Raw genomic sequence first — 7,553 nt, 5'->3', positions numbered from 1 at the left:
AGGCTTTCTACTCCCGTAAAGATTTACACCCTCGGAAACCCTGTACAGGGTCGCTATGGGTCGGAACCGACTCGACAGCACTTAACAACAACAACATCCTGGCTCTGACCCATTGACTATGCTACCCATCAGGAGGAATGAGGAGCCTGAAAGGAGGGTCCAGCACATGGTGAGAGCTTACTGTCCAATAGATGTTAGTGTCATGATAAAGGACAGAGTGCAAAACATTACCCAACATTTTCAATACTATTTGTTAGCAAACATGCATGGGTTTTCTGTAGCTGATGCTTGTAGTCCATGTTAAAATTAAAACATCATTTTTCACTCGGTTAATTCAACTAGCAGCAATTATGCAGAAACAAAACTAATGTGGTCCAAGTATGGAGACTTCAGTGATTCCTACTTGACTCAGGGATAGAATCTAGAGCACAAAGAAGAGTGAATTGATTGCATGTGCTTTAATCGCTCTCCACTGCATATGACTTCTTTTAGTTACTTTTCTATATTTCTGATTAAAGAAGCAGCCATATGCTTTGAAAACCAGATCAGCAGATGGCATGTTTGGCGGCCTATTGCATAAATTGAGGAAACAAAAAAAAAGTTTCCTGCCTGGAAAACATGATCTGCCACTGGCATGTAAGTATGTAAATTCTGCCTGGAGAGGGATGCAGAGTGCTTATTAGGCTGGCATCCAAGATACCAAAATACGTAAGACATTCTTTTATGTACTCTTACATACTGTGAGTGGGATGTTGTTGTTGTTGTTAAGTGCTATTGAGTCAGTTCCAACTCAGCAACTCTGTATAGGCTTTGTGAGGAGCAGCTGATGGGTTTGAACTGTTGACCTTGTAATTTGCAGTCCAGTGCTGAGTGGGATACAAAGGAGAAAGAAGAGATATTAGACGTGGAAATGAAAATCATTCAAAATTTCTTCCATTGTAAGAAATTTGGCACCACCTGAAATCCAGCACAGTTTCTAGTAAGAGATCACACTGGAGACAGAGAGGCATGGTTAGTGTTGTTGTTCTTAAGTGCCAGCAAGTCACTTCTGACTCATAAGTCACCTGCATAGGGCTTCCAAGTAGCAGTGCATTTGAATTAATTATCTTTTTAAACTCCTATAACTTGATGTGTCATAAGATCTCCTATAGGAAAAAAAATATGTGTCAAAAAATTGTCAATATATATATACCTGGTAAGGGAGAATTTCATATGTCAAAATAAAAGGAATAAAACTATCTTGAGAGCTCTGGGCCTATTGCCTTCAATATGTATCAATCACTTGGAAGACAGAAGAAATATGTCAATGATAACATGCTGATGAGCAAAGTTGTTTTATGAACAAACATTGATAGGGTTCTCCATGTGTACAAATCACTGCAATTGTCCATTCTCTGGTCTCTCAGCACATCTTCTCTTTTTTCTAAAAGCTATACACACAGACATGCGCACACATGGTAGCCAGTGTGACTTTAAAGAAACTAAAATCTTGTCACATCAGTGTCTGTCCTTTGATGTTTCCCATTTGCCTTATGGTTTATGTTATCACCACTGCGTTAACTTTTCACATCATGTGACCTCCTTCCAACTCCCATCTTGTGGTCTTGACAAATTAGATATTCTCAGGTTGCAATGTTCTTCTCTTTAAGCACCTTCACTTCCTAATTAAATACATATCTTTCAAATCCTCATCTACATGTCCATCTTTTGGGGAGCCTTCTTTGTTCTCTCAGACTGTGTCTTGTTAAGGGCTGTCCAGTCAGTTCCAACTCATAGCAACCCTATATAGGGTTTCTGAGGAGCAGTTGGTGTGTTTTAACTATCAACCTTGTGGTCTGAGGTCCAGTGCTGGTACAACAGCACCACACCAGGAGTCCCAGACTGTGTCTGGTGGCGGTGGTTTTGTATCATAGAGGCGGTTCCGATTCATAGTGACCCTGTACAGGGCTTCCGAGGCTGTAAATCTTGACGGGAGCAGAAAGCCCCATCTTTGTCCCATGGAACAGCTGGTAGTTTCGAACTGCTGACCTTGCAGTTTGCAGCCCGATTCTTAGCCACTATGCTACCAGAGCTCCTTTAGGGTCTCATTATATGCCCCAAGCAACATGTAGTTACTCAATAATGTGATAATTCCAAAGCTCGTGTTTCTCTCTAGGCCATACATTCAGTGAGGGTTAAAAACATGTCTGCTTTGAACACAGCACTGTGGGGATTGCTATGGCAAGCCCTTAGGTTTGCCACTTGGTCCTCTCTATGCAAGGCCTGAGTAATAGTTGTGTTTAGAGAGGCAGAAGGTCAAACAAGGTGATCTCATCAAGTCGCCTTCTACTCTATGAGTTTCTGTCTCTGGTACATCTTTTCACCACTTGAGGAGGGAGAAGATTGGTTCCAGACTGCATATTGAACAATTATTTGAGACACAAAGAGACATAAAGCCAATGCTTTTCATTTAGAAAGGGAGGCTGGGATTCAAGAAGGAAACTTTCAGGGAACATAGACCAATGTCATGTGCTTGATGGATACTCAATAGCTGAGCTATTGTTACTTAGAGAGGATGGTGCCATTTTTAAGACTCTCTCCACCATTATCTCTTCAAGCACACCCTCCTCCATGAGAATGGTTAAGTCTGAAGGCTATTACCTACAATCACAGAATCTGCTGCACAGAGCACCACCTGCCATGAGTTATAAAGGTACTTATTACACTAATATGGAGCTGCTTGTCAGAACCCGCAAACTCTAAGGTTAAGTCATGAAAAATGCAGGTTCTATCTTGCAACAAATATGTTATGGTTTAGAAATACTGTGCATTTCTTCACAGGGAGGTTGTGTTAACAAAAAGCCATTTTGCAGAAATGAATTACACTTCTTTGCTCACTTGTAATGGAATTTAGTTCTTGGTCAAACAGGAGGCAGGTCAATGCCATTCCTTATTAATCGCGTTTGTTTGAAGGTCTGATCTTTCTGGTCACTGGCATCATTCATATGAGTGAGCCACAAATATTTTAATTATTGTCTCTTAGACATACAGCATTGACTCTGGCGACAGGAGAGATGTTCAATGATTCTGTTGCTGCAAAACTTGGCTAACAAATCACTGTGATGTTTACTTTTCCTTTTTTTCTGATTCTACAGGGAAATAAATTTATGGATCACTTAACCTTTTGCCCCAGGAACAAATCCAAGTCAGTTCTGAATTAATATTGCTCTGAGGATGCAAAGCAAAGACTGGTACTCAAAGCAAAGTTGAGGGTTAAAGCAACAATCCAGATAATAGAGGCAGAACTGCTTGTCCTCACCTGAATTAAATGGTTGTTTCAGCCTTAGTGTATTTGTACAAACATCTAATAGCTTGTTTTGATTTTGTTTTGCTTTGCCTTATTTAGCTTGGATTAAGTAATGCATTACCTACTATTGTGACCTGGGGCTCTTGAACACAAGAAAAATAGTACCCATGGTCCACTGGAGCTGGCACAGAGACCTAGCCTCTTCTTAATCTGTTGTTTAAGTGTCACTGAGTTGGTTTTGACTCATAGTGACCCTATGTAGGGTTTCTGAGGAGCGGCTGCTGGGTTTGAACCACCAACCTTGCTGTTCAAATAGACCTTGTGGTCTAGTGCTTATCCAACAGCTCCACACCAGAACTCTTTCCTTAACTTGGAGACTCCTAATTGGGCTTCACCCATAGAATTTAGCTGCACTGAATGTCAGAAAAAGTGAAGAATACATAGAAAGTTTTACAGACGATTCTGATGTCTCTATTACATTAAGAATTTTGCTTGACGTGCTGTAAAAGCAATACTCTACCTTCCTGTTCAAATCATGAAACTCTTAGATGTTCAGGAATGATTATACTCAAGATGAAAAATGTTGGCAAAAAAGAAGAAATGATATTCCTTGACATCTCACACTCGATACAAAATGACGTTGTCTACATGAAAAGATACCAGTGTTCCTTCATACTTGTAATAACTCAACAAAAAGAAAGTGCCTTTTAATTTTGCGAAGTTACCAGGGATCTGACTTGATGCAGGAAGTATTCAAAAGTTAACTTTAGTTTGCATTTTCTTAGTAGCAACTGCAGACAAGATAATTTTCAAATGGCACACGACTTCTACATACTTTGGAACTATTCTGTGAACACATGTCGTGGAGTATTTTTCACACGATAATCAGTACTGAGAAAGGTAATGCTTGCCATTAAGCATTCTAATTTTCTTGAAAAAAAACAAAACAAAACAAAAACATTGTCATTCTGCTTTTCCTTGCAAATAGAAAAAGGGAATTAGATTCATTCACAAAGTAGTAGCAGGAAAATTCCTAGGATCTGGAAGAAGATGGGATGATTACCCATACCCAGTGGATTCAGAAGCAAATTGGGACCTTTTCCCCTTATTTACTGAAATTGCCTTAATAAATTCTCCTCTGGAGAGCAAGCACCAATCACACTAATGTAGAAGCAGAAGCAATAATTGACTTCACATCATGGAAAACGTCCACTGGAAACTGTGATGCAGAGTGGTGACCATGTTTAGCTGTCTGGGGTTGTTTATGTATGTTGTGGTGGTCCCTGTTTCTATTTTGTGATTTCAATTCACAAGTGCCAGAAAAAAAAAATTTTTTTTTGTAAATACTGTGAGCCTCTGAGTCACCTCATTTTGAAGGTATTTTCTCTTCTGACTTCTTTATACATGGATTTATCTCTACATTAGATATAAATGACCTTAATGTACGTGTCAGTAAATTATTTATGGAAATGGGCTCTATAACAGAGTTTTTACTTTTTTATTAAAAAAAATAAAATAAAGGAGCCCTGAGTCCCCTTCTATTACTCGTTTTCTGCATATTAAAACTCTGGCTCATTATTAACAGTTCTTGAACAATAAAGTAGAAGCAATTACACAGGACTATAGAAAATGTAATTTCAGTAGAGTTCAATAGAAACATTTCTGAAAATTGTTTTAGGCATTTTCTTGAAGATTGCTAGTAACCAGAAATGCTTTTCAAACATGAACATTTTGCAAAGCCTAAAAATTTATGTGAAGTTTATTGGGTAAAAGACCTTTCGTTTCTACCCCAGGAAAGCCAATAGTGGAATCTGCACCATTTTAAAGGTCATCGCTATAGGACCTCCATGTCTGTCTTGCTTAAGACAAAATGCTTTCTACATTTTATTGAACTACACAAATCTAGCTCATTCTGTCACCATCTCAGCATCTTGCTCTAGCCTTGTATTTATCTTTGTTGATAAAAATGTATGTTTACCCAGCTGCCTGCTCTTTCATTAATTTATCTCTCCACATAGCAATAATGATTTGCTATCAGTCAGGCACAGTGATTGGAACTGGAATGCAGTGTTCCTAAAATACAGTCTCTGTCCTTTTACACCCAGTCAGTCTACAGCTATTTCCTGGATGCTTGGACTATCTTGATCTGTACAAAGGGGGCTTCAAAAAGTTCCTAGAAAAATGGGTTAGGAGATGATGGACTGTTTCCACAATTTTTTGTAGTCCCCTCATATGTGGGTTGGGGCAATCTGTGTTCTCAGAAACAGAAAGTATTGAAAGACAATTCTTCTCTATTTTTGCTTTTAGTTCTCCAAAGCCTTTGAAGTATGTATGTGGTGGTGGTTGGTGGCTGCATGCCGTGGCATCATTTCCAACTCATAGCGACCCTGCACAGGGTTTCCGAGGCTGTAAATCTTTCCAGAAGCAGAAAGCCTCATCTTTCTCCCACGGAACAGCTGGTAGTTTCAAACTGCTGACCTTGCGGTTCGCAGTCCCATTCGTAGAGGAAGGATATGTCTACCTGGACAGCCAAAGTACCCTAATAAATCCGACAGTGTTATTGTACCCAGGTTTCCCTTACAGTTCATGTAGGACAGGGCAGACCTTAAGAGGATTCCTGGGTGGTATAAATGGTTAAGGGTTTAAGCTCTAGCTAAAAGGCTAACAGTTTGAATCCACCCAGAGGCATCTTTGGAAACAAGCTTGGTGACCTGCTTCTAAATGATCACAGCCTTAAAATTCTTACGTAACAGTTCTACTCTACACACAGGGATTTACCATGAGTCAGAATCAGTTGGACTACAGCTAGTAACATAATCAAGGAGCTCTGGTAGCATAGTGGTTACCAATCGGTCTGTGAACCTCATGGTCAGCAGTTCAAAACTACAAGCTGTTACTTGGGAGAGAGATGAGGCTTTCTGTTCCAGTAAAGATTTACAGCCTTGGAAATCCTGTACAGGGTAGCTATGAGTCAGAACCGACTCCACGGCCCATAACAACAACAAGTAACATAACCAAAATGGGATCACTAAGCCACTAGATGCATTCAAACTTTCATCTGCAACTAGACTAGAGGATCCTTTTCTCATCTGTATCTTAAATTCTAACACACTTGTTATTCTGCTACAGGTGGCTGAGGTCTTGAACATCCAACACCCTGTAGTGGACCTTACATCATAAGAAGAATGTTAAGATGGACACCTCTCTCAGGGAAGCTACCTAGATAGCCAACCTTGGGAGCGGTCTACATGTCAAGCTCACAAAATGAAGAGCCTAATCTTGGGAATAATATTGTCTGTATGGTACTGTAGAATAAGCATTAGACTGTGAACCACAAGGTCAGTGGTTGTAAGCTACCACTTGGAAACTCTGTACCGGGTCGCTATGAGTCAGATACACTCCATGGCACTTAACAACAACAATGGAGTTTTGGTGTGCCACTCTAGGTTAAGCCCTGAACTAAAAGGTTGGTTTGGATCACAAGGTCAGTGTTCAAACTCACCAGCCACTCCTCAGAAATGTTATGCAGGGTCACTGAGTCAGAAGTGAGTTGATAGCACTTAACAACATCAATGCCAATGGAAGCTCTGATAAGTTTTAGCTATTTGAGCAGTTTTTTTGTTTATAAAATTATAGGCAATAATACATTGCAGGAAATTGGCAATAAACAGAAACATTTCATAAAGAAAGTGTTCAGTTTAATACATACATTTGTTTTTTCTGTAAAGGTTTTTATTTTGGGGCAGGGGGACACAGTGGACATGGACCTGCTCAGTCCTTCTTGGCAGCTGCTTTCCTCATGGTGGCCAGGACTATGCTGAGCTCCTTGCCTCCTCTTGGCACGGATGTGTGTCTCCATCCTTTTCTTGATGAACTTGAGCACCAACTTGTCCTTGGAGACCTTGAGCAAATCCATGGCCTGGCACTCATAAGGCACAAAGCCACACACCTCCCGGATCATGTCCCGCACGAACTTGGTGTGCTTGGTGAGGCGCCCAAGGCAGCAGCTGTGGCTCAGCTTGCTCATGTTCTTGGTTACTTGTTACCCCTTGTTGAGGCCAATGGCCAGAGGGGAGTGCACAACCATGGCTGCTGCGGTGGAAGGCTAGTACATACATTTTTTGTTGTTATTGTTGTCAGGTGCTGTGGAAGAAATTTTTACTCATAGCAACTCTAGGCACCAAAGAAAGAAACAATGCCCAGCCCTGCTCCATCCTCACAACTGAGCTCATTGTTGCTACCTCTGTGTCAATTCACTTCACTGTTG

General features: G+C 40.4%; 1 pseudogene; it reads right to left on the bottom strand.

The window, feature by feature from the left end:
• LOC102820027 overlaps positions 1–7,313 on the bottom strand; it is a 33,384-nt pseudogene extending 26,071 nt beyond the window's left edge.
• Between the last annotated feature and the right edge of the window lie 240 nt (positions 7,314–7,553).

This window comes from Chrysochloris asiatica, unplaced genomic scaffold (genome assembly GCF_000296735.1).
Source record: "Chrysochloris asiatica unplaced genomic scaffold, ChrAsi1.0 scaffold00110, whole genome shotgun sequence".
Lineage (NCBI taxonomy): Eukaryota > Metazoa > Chordata > Mammalia > Afrosoricida > Chrysochloridae > Chrysochloris > Chrysochloris asiatica.
Note: the sequence above shows the minus strand (reverse complement) of the source record. Positions and strands in the feature narration are given on the sequence as shown.